Here is a 16,545-nt window from a genome sequence, read left to right as displayed (position 1 = left end):
TTCATTTTATCAGTGGTCAACTGTGGTGTGAACATATTCTGTTGCTACTCTTGTGCTTTAGGTCATTATTAAGTAAAATAAGGATTACTTGAAGGCAAGCACTGAAATACCATAACAGCCCATCTGATAAGCAAGATGGCTACTAAGTGACTTAATGGGTGGGCAGCGTCTGCAGCATGGACGTGCTGGGCATAGGGAGGAGGATTCATGTCCTGGGTGCTACTCAGAATGCTGTGCAGTTTAAAACTCACACACTGTTTACCTCTGGGATTTTCCATTTATGTGACAATACCTATGTCATTCACCTCACTTCAATTCATCATGTAGGCATTTTATCATCTCACACGATCACAAGAACGGTTAGCATAGTACAGGAAGATATTTGGAGGGAGAGAGAAGGAGAGCACATTCACATAACTTTTATCACAGTCGATTGTTACGACTTCTCGATTTTATCATCAGTTATTGTTGTTGACGAAGAAAGGTGACTCAGAGCAGTCTAAAGAATGTAAGGTCTGCCGGGCGCGGCGGCTCACGCCTGTAATCCCAGCACTTTGGGAAGCGGAGGTGGGTGGATCGCCTGAGGTCAGGAGTTCAAGACCAGCCTGGCCAACATGGTGAAACCCTGTCTCTACTAAAAATACAAAAATTAGCTAGGTGCGGTAGCACACGCCTGTAATCCCAGCTCCTCGGGCGGGCTGAGGCAGGAGAATCGCTTAAACCTAGGAGGGGGAGGTTGTAGTGAGAGGAGATCACGCCACTGGACTCCAGCCTGGGCGATAGAGCAAGACTGAGTCTCAAAAAAAAAAAAAAAAAAAAAAAAAAAAAAGTAAGGTCTGTAAAACTGATCAGGCCCAGGGAGGCATAAGCATGAGATTTCAGGCACAACCCCTGCACCCAAACCCAGGGTTAATTGTTTAAAGTCATTCTAGTTTCTCTGTTTTCTTCCCTGTAGTTTCCAGACTGGCTGGTAAATTACTGAAAATGTTACCAGTTGCACAATGTAGCCCTCGCCCATTATCTTCATGTTCCTGGAATTTGTGATACAAAAAGCAGCATAGAGCCAATCAATAGGTTATGTCAACTAAAGAACTGCCTGTCCCATCTTTTTTCCTTTAAAACCCCACTGTAACTGCTGCTATCAGAGCATATATTCAGGGAAACTTGAGTCTATGTCCTCTGGGTGGCAGTCCTCAAACTTGTCCCAAATTAACTCTCTACTCATATTAATTTTGCCTCCGTTTCTTCCTTTGGGTCGACATTTCACAGTGACGCCCCCTTGCCACTGGGCACTCTTGGACGTGGCACTCAGTACCAGGATGAACCGATTGAGTTCCTTCGGCTCCAGAGGTTTCCCTGGGCACAAAGAGTGAGTCCTCTTGAATCCAGACCTCACTTCCTTTGAGTTGAGGTCTAGATTTTGTTTTCAAACTCTCTCTTTCTTTTAAAAGTGAGGGCTTTCACTTCTGTCTCTGGACAGGAGATTTGGGTAAAAACCTCTGCAGAGAACTTCTGCCTTTTCTGCCTCTACCTCATGGCAAAAGGTTTGGGTTACAGCATTGGTAGTCTAGCGTAAGTTCTTTCATTGTATTTTTTGGCCTAAAATTGCATAGCACCCTTTAAAAATTGCAGCTGCTTCCCATTATTTGTAATGTGGGCTTGTGTTTTAATTTAATCAATTCCTGCTGGTTTTAAACGGAAAACAACATGAGAGTGAGTTCTCCCACTCCCAAGTTAAGAGACACTGCCTCCCTCCATACTGACTGGGGACTCTAGGTGACTAGAGACTTTATGGAGGTGTTGAAATGTTTGTCCATGATACGTAGCAGCCTTATAGGACCTCCCTTCGAGAAAAATATCTGCAGGGACTTTTGGCTTAGCCAGAAGGTGCACATAAAAGGGCTGGTCACCTGGCACCTTGAGTGCTCTGCTGCCGAAAAGTGATGAGAGATTCCGAGACATGTAAAAAGAGTGAATCCATCCTGGCTAACACGGTGAGACCCCATCTCTACTAAAAATGCAAAAAAATCAGTTGGGTGTGGTAGCATGTGTCTGTAGTCCTAGCTGCTTGGGAGGCTGAGGCAGGAGAATCGCTTGAACCGGGAGGGAGAGGTTGCGATGCGCTGACATCGCACCACTGCACTCCAGCCTGGGCAACAGAGCAAGACTCTGTCTCAAAAAAAAAAAAAAAAAAAAGAATGAATCACGACTTTGAGGAATGGCACTCACAGAGCAGCACACTTCAGCCCAGTACATTGTTCCAGCCTTGGTCACTTTTGAAAGGAAATTTCTAAAATGATGTCAAAGCTGATTGTCAAAGCTGAGTTTTCCCTTAAGGATCATCCCCCGGCCCTCGGAAACACCAGCTGTATTTGTGTAGAACACCTGTGGAGCTCCACCTTGGACCCACGCAACTCAAGCTCACCCCAAGTAGCAATGGCCAAATTGGGGGTCTTTCGACATTTCTAAATTAATATATGTGCACGCACAATGGGAAAATGCAGGTTTTAGAACCAGACGAATGAATGGGAAGCCTACTTTCTGATTGCCCTGACTGCAATCTGGTAATAAGAGATTTGAAAGGATTTTCTAATGAGCTGTATGGTAAGAGCAGGCTTAATTAAAAGCTGATTTTCAAACTATAATTTTTTCCTTTCTTCCTTTTCTCTTTTGGATACTGTTTCTGGGAATTGCTTTTTAGTCCGCGGAATCTGCTTTTCAAATATGTTTGGTCCCTCTGTTTGCTTCCTTTCTTGTTGGCATGATTTTTGCTGACAAAAATGTAAAACTTCATTGGCTTTTAATTTTATTTATTTATTTATCTTGAGACAGAGTCTCCCTCTGTTGCCCAGGTTGAAGGGCAATGGCTCGATCTTGGCTCACTGCAACCTCCGCCTCCCAGGTTCCAGCAATTCTTATGCTCAGCCTCCCAAGTAGCTGGGATTACAGGCACCCGCCACCATGCCTGGCTAATTTTTGTACTTTTAGTAGAGATGGGGTTTCACCATGTTGGCCAGGCTGGTCTCGAACTTCTGACCTCAGGTGATTTGCCCATCTTAGCCTGCCAACATTGGCCTTTTAGAAACCTTAAAATCTCCCCAAATTGGCTCCTCTAGGACTTGGTCTGTTTCCTTCCATTTCTGCTCCTCCTTCCTTTTGCCATATTAGATACCACATGAAGAAATCTGGAGGAGATTTCCAACAGCCCTGAGCCCTCCTGAGGAACACAGGAAAAGTCACCACAGGCCCTTTGCGAGGCCTTTTGCTTTCCTCGTGGAGTCCCAAGAGCAGTGGGTATGTCCCTCTGAGGGCTAAAAGTCTGCCCTCTTTTGCTTTGAGTTACCCGATCTCTTTGGCTTTGTGGGCACCAGGGGTTCCATTGGATTGCTAGAGGGAACGCGGCCTTTGTGTGTGTGACGGCTGGTGAGTGAGCTGTGAGAGCTGCAGTTTTGGAGGTGGTTGCAGCAGTTGCAGTGAATGTATTTACGACACGGATTACTTGTTTCTTTGTGTGTTTAGATAAGAAAAGTGTGGTTTGGATACTTGGACGCTGTGGGAACACTCACCACCGAGGGATAGGACTCCCCCGGGGGCTGGGCTGACGGCAGAGGGGGCTGGTTGGTGTTGGATCGCCCAGCAGTCTCGGGCGAATGTCTTGTAGTGAGGAGCTCTGCGGAAGTGTTGCAGGACCTGGTCCCATCAGGTTTTCCTCATCTGGGGGACATGGGATTCAATGTAAAGTGGGATCCTTGATTTCGGAAGATCTAGATGCTCTGCCTTTCAGCTGGGCCTGCTTTTCACATTTGTAAGTATTAGGCCCTGGGAGCGACACATGCTTTGTGGGCTCTGTTCATTAATGAGCTCTACCCTGAGCTCAGTGGCCCAGTTGGAAAACAAAGACCGAATTAGAAGCTACCTATCTAAATGAAATTGGTCTCCTTATCAATCCTGTGGTGAATACTTATGGTTTTGTGTTCCTGTGGGATTTATTCTTAATCTTTCTCTGACAAAACCAAAACCCTTCTTGAAAATATAAATTCTTTCTCTGTGTTTCAAGACGTTAATTTGTTACCCTGTTTTCTCCAAAACCCAGTAAGGGCTTCAGCCATGTGGGACAGATAAATTTTAATTTGTTCCATTTACAGAGGCACAGTTTAATCCAAGTGTCCTTTTAAACTAGAGAGTTTTACTTGCCTCATGGCTAAAATTTTAAAGTCAAAGCCGTACAATTTTTGTGCCTATCTCTGTTTTTATGTTTACATGTGTACATGTCTGTGTGTATGTTGCCTGCATGGTACCAAACTGACTTATAAGTGCATGAGTACTCACATATCGCGTGCCCAAATGCTTTCAAGTTTACATGACTTTAGCAATCTTCGGTAAATAAAGCTAGCTTAAACATTGTTGGTAAAGCAAAATAGAAATGTCTTCAGAATTGTAGACATTTTTTTGCCCAAGTCTACTGGTGAACAAATAGATACTGTCTCAGCTAGATGTTTTAAGGTTGTAAAACTGTAGCTTCTGTGATACTTTTTATGCTTCTGTGATTTTTTCTGGGAGCTAAAGCTGTGAGGGCAGGCGGCTGGGCTTCCCTGGAGTATTGTGCACATCTTACTGTGCGCTGACATCTTTGGTGTTGAGCCTTTAGATTCTGCGGTTTAGGAGGTGGCCGTGGTGAGAACCGAAGTCATATGGATGTCCACAGTGTCTAGGTCACCAGCTGTGTGGCAGAGCCAAGCCCAACACATCCTTGCTGGCTTCTGCCCCCTGGTCATGCTGGGAGGGATCACGTCCTGCAGGCATGGTCTTCACAGCTCCGTCCTCTGTCCTGGGCTCTGTACCTGATACATAACAATTAAAATTACTTACTTTCTTGGTTTTTCACCAGAAATTACAGTTGCCAAGAGTTAAGACTGTAGCTAATATATATATAATTAAAACTATTAGATGTAAGAAAAACAATTCTATAAGCAGAATGTATATGAAAAGTAGGAGGCCGAGCGCGGTGGCTCACACCTGTAATCCCAGCACTTTAGGAGGCCGAGGGGGCGGATCACGAGGTCAGGAGATCGAAACCATCGTGGCCAACATGGTGAAACCCTGTCTCTACTAAAAACACAAAAATTAGCTGGGTGTGGTGGTGGGTGCCTGTAATCCCAGCTACTTGGGAGACTGATGCAGAAGAATGGCTTGATCCCAGGAGGCAGAGGTTGCAGTGAACTGAGATCACGCCACTGCATTCCAGCCTGGAGACAGGGTGAGACTCCATCTCAAAAAAACAAACAAGCACCCAACAACCAAAAAACAAAAAACAGAAAAGTAGGATATGGTTTTGGTAAGGAAAATTATAAGAAAGACAGAAAATGATAAGAAAGACAGAGAATGTGTTACTTTGTTAAAGAAAAGGTAATTTTGCCTAGTTATTTAAAGGTTGTTTTAAATGGAAGATTTATGGAAATCTTATTTTGTGGTCAAAGCTGATTAGATAGATCTGTTTGTAAGGTTTTATTAAAATTAGGTTTAATATTACTAATACATTAATACAAAGGTTGAGTTTGTTTTTCTTTTGAATAAGATTCTTTTGTAGTATTAATAAGAGATAGTAAAAGATTTTTATACACCTTTCGAGTAAACTGAAAACAAAAAGACCAAATTTCTTTGCCAATTGCATCTTTAACCAGGGCCACATTAAGTTCTATTTCTTCTGGGGGAGGTTCTTTTGAGCTTCACAGCAGCCTGGGAACCCATTTCAGTGTCAAATCCTTCATGCTACTTGTCATTTATGGCCTATTTTTCAGCATTTCTGTTGTGCATGACACCCTCAGTCTTTCAGCCTGGTGGGATATACAAACTAGATGATAAAAATCAGTTGGCACGGGAGGCTGAGATGAGCAGATCACCCGAGGTCGGGAGTTCGAGACCAGCCTGGCCAATATGGTGAAATCCCGTCTCTACGTCTCTACTAGAAATACAAAAATTAGCCAGGCCTGGTGGCACATGCCTGTAATCCCAGCACTTTGGGAGGCTGAGATGAGCAGATCACCTGAGGTCAGGGGTTCGAGACCAACCTGGCCAACATGATGAAACCCCATCTCCACTAAAAATACAAATATTAGCCAGGCCTGGTGGTGCATGCCTGTAATCCCAGCTACTCGGGAGGCTGAGGCAGGAGAATCGCTGGAACCTGGGAGGTGGAGGTTGCAGTGAGCTGAGATCGCACTCCAGCATGGAAGACAGAGTGAGATTCCGTTAAAAAAAAAAAAAAATTAGTTGGCAAGGCTTACAGGGACTTTTAACATTCCCTGGCCTAAGGGTCTTCTGTTGGTGTCACTTAACTTACATGCTTCCCCATTTGGAAAGTGTCAGCTTTCTGTCTTTGGGATAATAACAGGAAAACCCACCCACCTAGATGAAGGAGTGGAACGAGCTCTCCTTAAAGGTGACATTCTTCATTATTGCCAAGGCCTTATAAAGCTTCTGACGAAAACTTCTAAATTAATTAAGGATTATTTTAACAACGAGCTCCCCAGAGACGAAGTCATCAAAGATCATGGCTTCCAATTTTATTCCAATTTTATGTATCGGAAACGCCATGAAATAAAGAACTTCTTTCAACCATTTTGGAAGGTACCATATCAGGTATTGTTAATCAATCCTTGTGCAGTTCAATGGCATGGACTCACAAGTTCACATTCCTCATTTTAAAAGGGCAGCTCTGCCTAAGTGGACATCTTCCATCATCAAGATCTCTAACTGAAGCTGGCCCATGGCCAGGTGCCTTGTGCTTCAGAGCAGGATGAGAAGTGGAAACTTGGTTAGAAAAAATCACTCAAAGGGCAAGGTGGCTGCAAGACGTTGGAAAAACAGATCACTTACAGCATTTGACTGATTACCTTCATGAAAAAGAACTCTTGCAAGTCTGGATTTCAAATGGTTTTGTTAATATTTGTTCTTAGTTGTGTATTTTTGATCCTTAAATTGATCATGCCTTGTATTTCTAGATGTCTAAAGGCAACAACAAAAACTAAAATCATGATGGCTGGATGCTTAGAAATGATCCAACACACCGCTGCTCCTTTGTATGCGATGGCCTGACTGAGATCTCACTGCTCTGTCCCATTGTGTTGACAATCCACTTGGCCTTGAGGCCTCACTAAGTTCTTAAGCTATAGTACCTCTCCTGTTTCCCTCCGACACAGGATTAAATTACTTGGGAATGAAACAAACTTACATTTAAATGTTGGTCATCAGTGCTGTTTCTTTTGAGATGGAGTCTTGCTCTGTCACCAGGCTGGAGTACAGTGGTGCTATCTTGGCTCACTGCAACCTCTGCCTCTTGGGTTTAAGCGACTCTCTTGCTTCAGCCTCCCAAGTAGCTGGGACTATAGGTGCGTGCCACCACACCCAGCTAATTTTTGTATTATTTGTAATTGTAATATGTTGTAATATTTGTAATTTTGCACCCATCCCCAGGGCTAATTTTTAAAATGCATTTTGAGGTTTTAGTAGAGATGGAGTTTCACCATGTTGGCTAAGATGGTCTTGAACTCTTGACCTTGTGATCTGCCCGCCTTGGCCTCCGAAAGTGCTGGGATTACAGGCGTGAGCCACTACGCCCAGACGCCATCAATGCTTTTGTAAGAGAAAGATCTCAGTCAAAAGGGGAAAATGAGGAAGAAAAATGACTCAGAGCAGTCTAAAGAATGTGAGGTCTGCAAAATGTATCAGGCCCAGAGAGACATGAGCGTGAGATTTTAGTCCTGCACCCATCCCCGGGGCTAATTTTTAATATGCATTTTGATTTTTTCTCCCCTGTAGTTTCCAGACTAGCTGAGAAATTATCTATTATGTTACCACAACTTGCACAATGTGATCTCCTGTCACTGTCTTCATGTTCCCGGAATTTGTGATACAAAGAACAATGTGTAGCTAATCAATAGCCTTTGTTCAACTTAGGAATTGCCCTTTCTTTTTCTCTTTAAAATCCCACTTGTAACTGCTGCCAGTTGGAGCATATATTCAGGGCAACTCGAATCTGTCTCCTGAGTTGCAGTCCCCAAACCTATTCCAAAAAAAGGTCTCTACTTATTTTAACTTTACCTCAGTTTCTTCCTTTAGGTTGATATTGGTATTTTTTTCTTTTTTCTTTTTTTTAGACTGAGTCTCGCTCTGTCACCCAGGCTGAAGTGCAGTGGCCGGATCTCTTCTCACTGCAACCTCCACTTCCCGGGTTTAAGCGACTCTCCTGCCTCGGCCTCCTGAGTAGCTGGGATTACAGGCATGCACCACCACATCTGGCTAATTTTTGTATTTTTAGTAGAGATGGGGTTTCACCGTGTTGGCAGGCTGGTCTCGAACTCCTGACCTCAAGTGATCCACATGCCTCGGCCTCCCAAAGTGCTGGGATTACAGGCGTGAGCCACTGTGCCCAGCCCTTGAGTCACTGTGTCTGGCTTAGGTTGACAATGTCAATCACTTATTGTGCCTAATTTATAAATTAAAGTTTATCGTAGGTATATATGTACACAAAAAAACCAGAATATATAGGGTTCAGTATCATCTGCAGTTTCAGGCATCCACTGGGGGTCTTGCAATGTACACTCGGTGGATAAGGTGGGCCTACTATAGTTATCGCCATGTTTTCTCAATGAATTTTCTTGTTTACAGATTATATTATATGATGATGCAAATATTATTCAAAGCAGAGTCATATAATATACTATAGTTGTATACATATTTTTCACTGAAATTAGTAACTGGTTTATCTTTATTTTTCATTTGCTTAGTTTTCTCTGTACTTATTCTTTTTATACTTTTCCATTACCTTTCCATGACAGTTTCCACAAGGTCAATTATATTGGGTGGTCTAATAGTCCTAAGTTATATCCTGGAGGTCTCCAGCCTTCTTTCTGGGCTGATTATTCTCCAGGCCCACTGTGCGACTCTCTTATGGTGAGTTCCTTTACTCCCATCCCTGGACTGCTGGGATGGAGCCCCTGTATCCCAGACCGTAGGTCCCTCTTCCTTGATGTATTCCCTTGGTTGGATATCTCCTCTGTAGTTCCACTAAGGTTGATGGGGGTAGAATATCAGAGGCGGGTGATGGATGGCAGCCCTCGCCGAATCTGTCCTTAGAGCCACCCTACTTCACTGTGGACCGGTTGCCCTCTGGCTTCCAGGGTTGTCCTGTGGGGTCTTCCTTGTCCTTGGTCCTGGAGGTTCCCTTTATATTTCTCCCACGAAGGGTCTCCGGTGTCCTGAATCCTGGGCCTGCCTGTTTCTTGGTTGGCACACATTCTCCAGTATCTTCTGATAAAGGAAGCATGAGATAAATGTTTTAGGACTTTACTTATCTGAAGCTATCTTCATTCTACTCTCACAGATAATAAATAGGTGCCTGGGCATGGAACTCTGGTGGGAAGTAATTATTCTCTAAGAAGGTATTGCTCCCTGGTTTTCTAGCTTCTGTGTGTTTCTGAAAAGTCCAAAGGCGTTGCTCAGTCTCACTCCAGTGTATGGGACCTGCTTTTCTCCTTGCTGAAAACTCGTAGAATCTGATTTTATCTCCGTGATCTAACCTGTCTCAGTGAGGTGACTTAGGCTGGCTCCGTCTTCATGCATTTCGCTGGGTACTCAGCAGACCCCCCAGTGTGGGAATCTTCGGTGCAGGGGTTTTTCTTGTTTATTGATTTCCTTTATTCTGTCTTCTGTGTTTTTTTTTTTTTCAGAACTTTTTTTCCAGTTATTATTTGAATATGCACACTGTCTTGGGTCAGGTTCCCAGAAGCAGACCCTTAGATGAGGTTTGTGTGCAGTGACTTTGAGGGCAATGGGTGAGGGAGTCGGGAAGCAGGGGAGGGAAGAGGTGAGATTTCAGGCAAAGTCCCGTGGAAGGGCCTTCGGTTGGTCCGGCAGGGAACTGGAGTGTGAAAGCTGAAGCTATATACAGTTCAGCGTCTTCCTGCCCTAAGGCAAGGGAGCTGGCTTTTACATTCCTGCAGCTGGCTGTTACTGCCTAAGGCCATCCAGGGGGATCTAGGCTTCCAGCACTTCTAGTCCCAGTGGATACAGGCCAAGTGGCTCTGGTGGCTGGAGAGGAGTCCTGCAGGAAGGTGCAGCTGCAGAGCTGAGAACAGAGCACCCCAACGCTGGGAGAGGGGAGAAAAAGTCGCAGACGAGTGTGGGCATCCAGATAGGTCAGTGATGATGCTGGCTACACAGCCTCACTTCGCAGACGGGTCCTCTATTCAAAACACGGTTTTCTATCCTGCTTTCTGGCTCTTTCTCTCCTTTCTGTGAAATATCCTCAACTTTTTATTATGCCATTGCCTTTATTAATTTAATCTTTTTATTATTCAGTTTTTAATTTCCAGGAGTTCTTTCGTTTTCTGAACATTCTTTTTTAGACCGCCCTTTCTTACTTCCTGGCTGTAATACTTTCTGTGTCTCTTGGAGGCTATGGTTAGTGGTTTTGTTTGCATCTCTCTTTCTGTGTGGGTTCCCTCCAAGTTGCTAGTTCTCTCTCTGTTGATGGACGCTTTCCTCGAATGTCTGATTCCTCTTGACTCAAGAGCAGGAGTGAAACCATTGGCTGGGTGCTGCGAGTGGGCAGGTGGGGCGTGTGGAGCGATCTGGAGGGGAGAGGCTCTTATGAAGACCCTGTGTCTTTATCTTTAGGTCTTGAGTTCCTTTTTCGTCTCCTACCTGAGGGGTAAAAGGTCTGGCTGCCGTGTTCTGGGAGCCAGGAAGGGGAGGCACGCATGCAGACAGCACATGGCCCCGTGCAGGGAAGGGCTCTGGGTGCTCTCTGTGCCTATCCGCCTCACACCCTCTGCTTACCAGTCTTCAAAGGGGAGCCTCCAGTCATCTCCAGGGGGTGCGGGGAGGGGAGGGTGGCGGTAAGGGTAGGGGCGCTTCCCTTGCCAGTTGCGGAGTGGAAGGGGGACTCTCGGTGGTCTCACTACTTCTCCAGCAGTCTCTAGATCTTATCTTCACCCCCTGGCCTTGGTTACAGGAGCTGCTGGTGCTGCTGGTTCTGGGCAATCTGAGGGGTCTGCAGGGTGAATTGCGCTGATTCTTCGATTCCTTCACTGCTGACTCAGGAATTCCTTCTTTCAGTTTACTTCCCACCTTTCCCAGTGTTTGCTATTGCATCTCTCCTGTTTTCCTTGTTCTTGTGGATTTATGGCTTTTAAAAAATGTCCGTACTGTGTTGATTATTTTGGAGTGGGGCATTGGGAGGAGGTGAAATCAGGGGTGCATGCTCAATTAGCCATCTGAAGCCAGTAGCCCTTTGTCTCCTTGTCCTTCAGAGGCCATGTAGTTCCTGGGGGAGCAAGTGGGGCCGTGCCCTGTGTCTGTGGAGTGGCGGAACTCAACTCAGCGGCTCCTGCTCTGTAAGCCAAGCAGGTGTGGACACCGCTGGACCTGTGGGGCGGTGAAAGTGCATGCACCCTGTGCTGGGAGCCACGAGACTGACTGGCCTGTGTGGAAGGGTCCATCCAGCCTAGGGGAGGGAGGGGCGAGAGGATGCTCCAAAGAGTAGGAATGGTTGAGAGGGTTCTGGGGAGGGGGACTGGAGAAGATCAGAGGGATGGCGCCCTGTGCTCGTGGGCCACTGTCCTCATGCATTAATTGGTGTCTGTGTGGCGCCTCGTACCTGGCACATGCTTGTTCTCCTGACTTCCCGTTTCTCACCACAACCTGAGGCTGTTACTGTTACTCCCCTTTTAAAATGAGGCGGTACGGGTCTAGGCAGGAGCATCTACAGAGCTAGAAGGTGGGGAGGGATGCATGCCCAGCTCCTCGAAGGCCTCCTTGATGTGCTTGGGGACAACCTGGAGGCAGAAGCATGACAGTCCCAGGGTGGGTGTATGGGATTGGGGTTTTAGACAATTGTTGAGTTATCTGTATGATTTTAAACACGTTGCCCAACTTCCCTTTGTACATCCCTGTGGTGAGCATTTATTCTTTGGCAAAAGAAACACTCAGAGAGGGGAACAAGTTTGTAAAGAATACAGTGATTCCTGGAGGCCTGCAGGGGCTCATTAAAAACAAGCCATGGTTTCATGACATTCAGTTTCCCTGGGCAGTTATGCTGAGCCTTAAGACCCAGCGCTCTTAAATAAAGTACGCTGTGAGTTCTGAAAAACTCTGGACAACATTTCTAATTATGTTGCCGTGGAAAAAACAGGAACAGGGCACCACATGGCAGGGCGACCGCAATTAGATCGACCCAAAGTAGGCCAGGCTTCTGCACCCACAGCTTGGGCGAGGAGCCACATTGGATTCAGACGCATTTTCTGTACCATGGCTGCAGGGCTCTGTCTGTGACTGTGACAGTTCATTTTAGTCAATGGCCTACATCATGGCAGACGGATGGAAAAACAAGCTGGGAGAGAGACATGCGTTGCTGAATGAACAGCTACCTGAATGGTGACCAGACCAGGAAGGTGAGGCCTTGACGGCACAGAGTAGGTCTGTTGTGCCCACAGGGAGGATGAGCTGGGTTTGCCATGGAGCTCAGACACAGCGGGTATGATGTGAAATGTAAGCTTTCTCAGAGGTTTATGGTACTTAGACTACAGACAGGCTGCTCAGGGCCCCAGAGAAGTTAATCCAAAAAGCCTAGGCTGAATCTTTTTCTTTCATAGTCATTCCTCACTCACTTTCCTACCAGCCCACTCATCCATGTCCCCACTGCCATTTACCCATCTACCCCATCAATGCACCCACTCATCCACCCGCCACCCATCCATCCAACTATCCATCTGTCAATCCACCCAACCATCCATTCACCCATCCATCCATTTACCTACCCATTCATCTACCCATTATCCATCCATGCCTCCATCCTTTCATCCACCCATATATCCATTATCCCCCCATTCATCCATTCACCTATTATCCACCCACCCATCCATCCATCCATCCGCCCATCCATCCACACACCCACCCATCCATCCGTCCACCTATCTATGCACCCATTCATTCATCCATTATCCACCCATTCATCCATTCACCCATTATCCATCCATCCATCCATCCATCCATCCATCCATCCACACATCTATCTATCCATCCACCCACCTATCTATGCACCCATTCATCTATCCATCCATTCACCCACCCACCCACTCATCCATCCATTCACCCACCCACCCACTCATCCATCCACTCACCCACCCACACACCCATCCATCCACTCACCCACTCATCCATCCACTCACCCACCCATCCGTCCATTCACCCACTCACCCACTCACCCGCCTGTTCCACCATCCTCCTGTCCAGCGTCCCAGGCACTGTACTAGGTGCTGGAGAGCTGGCACATGAATCAGACACAACCCCTGCTTTTAAAGAGCTCATAGCCTATTCATGCATTAGAGTGGGGAAAACAAAGGAAAGAGAGAGGGCATTGTAGTGGGAGGTTTCTGGAGTCAAGCGGATTGTGGAAAAGGACAGCCACTGAGGAGTTAAGCAGGAAGTGCCATGGCAAGATTTGAGGGTTAGGACCCTGTCATTAGCAGCTCTGGGCAGGCTCAATTGGAGAAGAGCCATGAGAGGCTCAATGGCTGGCAGTGTGTTTCAGTAGCCTCCAGGAGGGATGACGTGGCCTGGGAAGCAGAAGGGGAAAGGTCAAGGAGGGCCACGGGGCAAGATCAAAGATGTGTAGGATTGGTTGAATATTCCAAAGGTGGAAGCAGAGATCAGTCTGAGGCTCTGGGAAGCACTGCGACCCTGGAGGCCAAAACATCATTATTGCCTGATTATTCCCCAGGCCTGGGGGCCCTTGAATCTTCCTCCTCCCGCTCTCTGTGCCTTTCTCTGCCCACTTTCCCTTTTCTAGAATTGTGAGAGCCAGAAACAGCCAAGGGTCGGGGAGAATAAGTGAATTTCCTGCTTGTAAATCACCTGAGAGCGCCGACCGTTCTTTGCGGTTTCACCCTGACCAGCAGCCATTTATCTGGATAATGCATTTATTTATTGCCACTCCACCATTTTGCATTGAGATATATGTGCAAACCAAAGTGCCAATGATTTGCAAACATCAAAGGTAGGAGAAGAAAATGAAATTGGGCTTATTAGATTATTTGGTATTGAATTCAATGTCTGCAGCTCCTCATTTTTCTCCATCACCCGCCTTTCCTACAGATCAGTTTACAAGACTTTTCCTGGAAATACCACTTAGTATCAAAATCTGTGGGCAGAACCCAGCTGCAGGATCATTCTCCTAGTAAAAGGCGGTGAGATGCTGAGTGGATGGTGCCAGGCTTGCGTCAGGGCGGCTGTGCCGGATGGATCTCCTGCCTCCACCCCTCAGACCCCACAGTGCTGGGGCAGGAGCACAGACACACGCATGCACACACACAGTGATCTGGCCCCAGAAAGCCTCCTGGGCTTGGGGAGATCACAGGGAGAGGCTCTGTGTTCTCAGGAAAGACTCTGGGCATGGCACCTGCCTCTGCCTGTGTGAGGATCAGGGCTACCATCCTCTTGGAGTTGAGGCGTGAGTGGACCAGCCTGAAAGGATGTCCACAATGTGTCTGGAGAGGTGGTCACTGTCCAGCCACCTGTACAGGCAGCCGCCCAGCCTGCAGCATGCTAGCTCCTCTCCTCACTCCGAGGGGCCTCCTCGTCCACTTGGCTGTCCTTTGACCAGGCTCAGCCCCTCACTGTCCTTACCCCTCCCCAGTGGTTTCTCCTCTGCCCCAGGCTTGATCCAGTCATGACATCGCATTATCCCTATTAATTTTTAATCTTTTAAAATTGCTTTCAAAGAAAAGTTTACCCGGCAGGGTAGAACAACTTGGGGACCAGAACATGGAATGTTTAGGCTCGAACTTGCTTTCTCTCCCCAGGCTCCGCCATTCCTGGCGGGACCCTCTCTGGTCTCAGTTTTCTCATCTGTTAACCGGGGTGATTCTTGCCCTGGTTACTTCTCCAGGCACTGGAATCATGTGAGGGAACGGACGTGAAAACACTGTGCTACGTTCCCACACATGCACTCAGCACTTCCCCGGCCTCAGCCCAGTTTCCGTGCTGTGGGACTTGGGGCAGGTTGCTCAGTCTCTCCGGGCTTGGGGTTCCTTGTCTGTAACACTTCCTCCAAGGGGCTGCTCTCAGGAGGGGAGGGAGTACGTTTCACTGTGAGCCCACAGGCTCATGCCTCACTACAGGCCGGCCGCATGCTGAGCCCTCCATAACTGGTGGTGATTATTATGCATTTAAAAAAAGACATGAAAACATGTGGACGTTGCAGGATTGAGGAAACGTGAATACTTTACGAATCAGAAAGGAATTTAGGGAAACTGGGATCCTGAGGGGAAGGGCCCTTTTCTTCCATGTGGAATCTCTTGTCCTGCCTTTGGGGTCAAAGGAGCAAATGAGCTTCAGGAGAGAGACCAGAGGGATTCTTAGGACAAGCACTGCTCGGTAGTCCAGCTGCCCTGTGGAAGTCCCCGCTGCCCTGTGGCCTGTCCCAGTGCTCCCTGCGGTCCTCGGACCTTGCACCCACCCCACCCCGGGGCTGGCGTGACCTCGTTCAGCAACTTAGGGACTGCAGTGAGTGGTGGGTGTGCAGAAGCCATGTCCCTCCTGCCTGCCAGGAGTCTGGGCTGCTGGGCAGCCCCCATGCACCGGCACCTATCCTGTGTCAGCCATTCACCTCCTCCCTGTGCCCCCATAGCCTTCCCTATCCGTCCCTGTCGCCTGCAGGAAGCCAGTCTAATGAGGGCACTGGGCTGCCTGCTGGCGTGGCAAAAACCACACCGTCAGCATTTCTACAGCGTCTCATAAATTCACAGAGAAACTCCCTGCAGACAGAAGCTCAGCAGTGAGGCTGTCTGCTTGGAGACGTGTATCCTCCTGAAATTAGAGTGGAAATCAGTTTCTGAGTGGTCCTCCATCCCACAGCTTCCTTTTGGGAAAGGCTGAAGAGGGACTGAGGAAGGAAGAGGGCAGGGGACAGTCGCTTGGACATCCAGGCTTGCCCTCCCTTCCCACTCCCTTTCGTCTTCCCCTCCTCCTCCCTCTGCCTTCCTCCTCCTTCCCTCTTTCTCATGTAAGGGTCTGGATTACTGTTTAAGAACCTTGAAATACTCTACGAGAGTGAACCCTGGGATTTTGCCCCTGCGAAGTGTCTCAGTTCCTGACATGGCTACACCTAACATTTGTGGCTTTCTTACACATTGCCACTTGGTTCTGGCTGAAAACTTGGAGGTTTTGGCGTCAGAGGGACATGGTTTATATTCCCAATTCTTCCTCTTAGTGGATGTGGGGCCTGGGCACGTTCACATCCGTGCACACAAAAATGCCCAGCACACCGATGGTGCTCAGTGAAACTGTGATGTCACCCTAACTCACGCGTCTCTCTGGAGCTCCTCACGAGCACCTTCCTTTTGGCATAGCAGGGTCATCTGATGTCTGAGGTGGAGCCAAAGATCAACAAAGCTGGACAGTAGTTAAATTGGTGAGAACAGATTTCTTCAGTAACTGCTGACAGTGGGGGAAGAGCTGAGCTCCCTTTCGGCCTGTGCAAAGAAG

At 47.2% G+C, this 16,545-nt stretch overlaps 1 protein-coding gene across 1 annotated transcript in view; it reads left to right on the top strand.

Annotated features, from left to right (window-relative positions):
* Positions 1–1,215: 1,215 nt before the first annotated feature.
* Positions 1,216–16,545, top strand: part of LOC106992529 (uncharacterized) — a 59,906-nt gene continuing 44,576 nt past the window's right edge. Inside the window, exons 1-2 of the mRNA XM_077956733.1 lie at positions 1,216–1,369; positions 3,169–3,294. The gene's annotated coding sequence lies outside the window, so the exon portion shown is untranslated. The remainder of the gene's footprint in view (positions 1,370–3,168; positions 3,295–16,545) is intronic.

This window comes from Macaca mulatta, chromosome 12, assembly GCF_049350105.2.
Source record: "Macaca mulatta isolate MMU2019108-1 chromosome 12, T2T-MMU8v2.0, whole genome shotgun sequence".
In the NCBI taxonomy this organism is placed as follows: domain Eukaryota; kingdom Metazoa; phylum Chordata; class Mammalia; order Primates; family Cercopithecidae; genus Macaca; species Macaca mulatta.
This window is presented reverse-complemented; position numbering and strand designations above follow the sequence as displayed.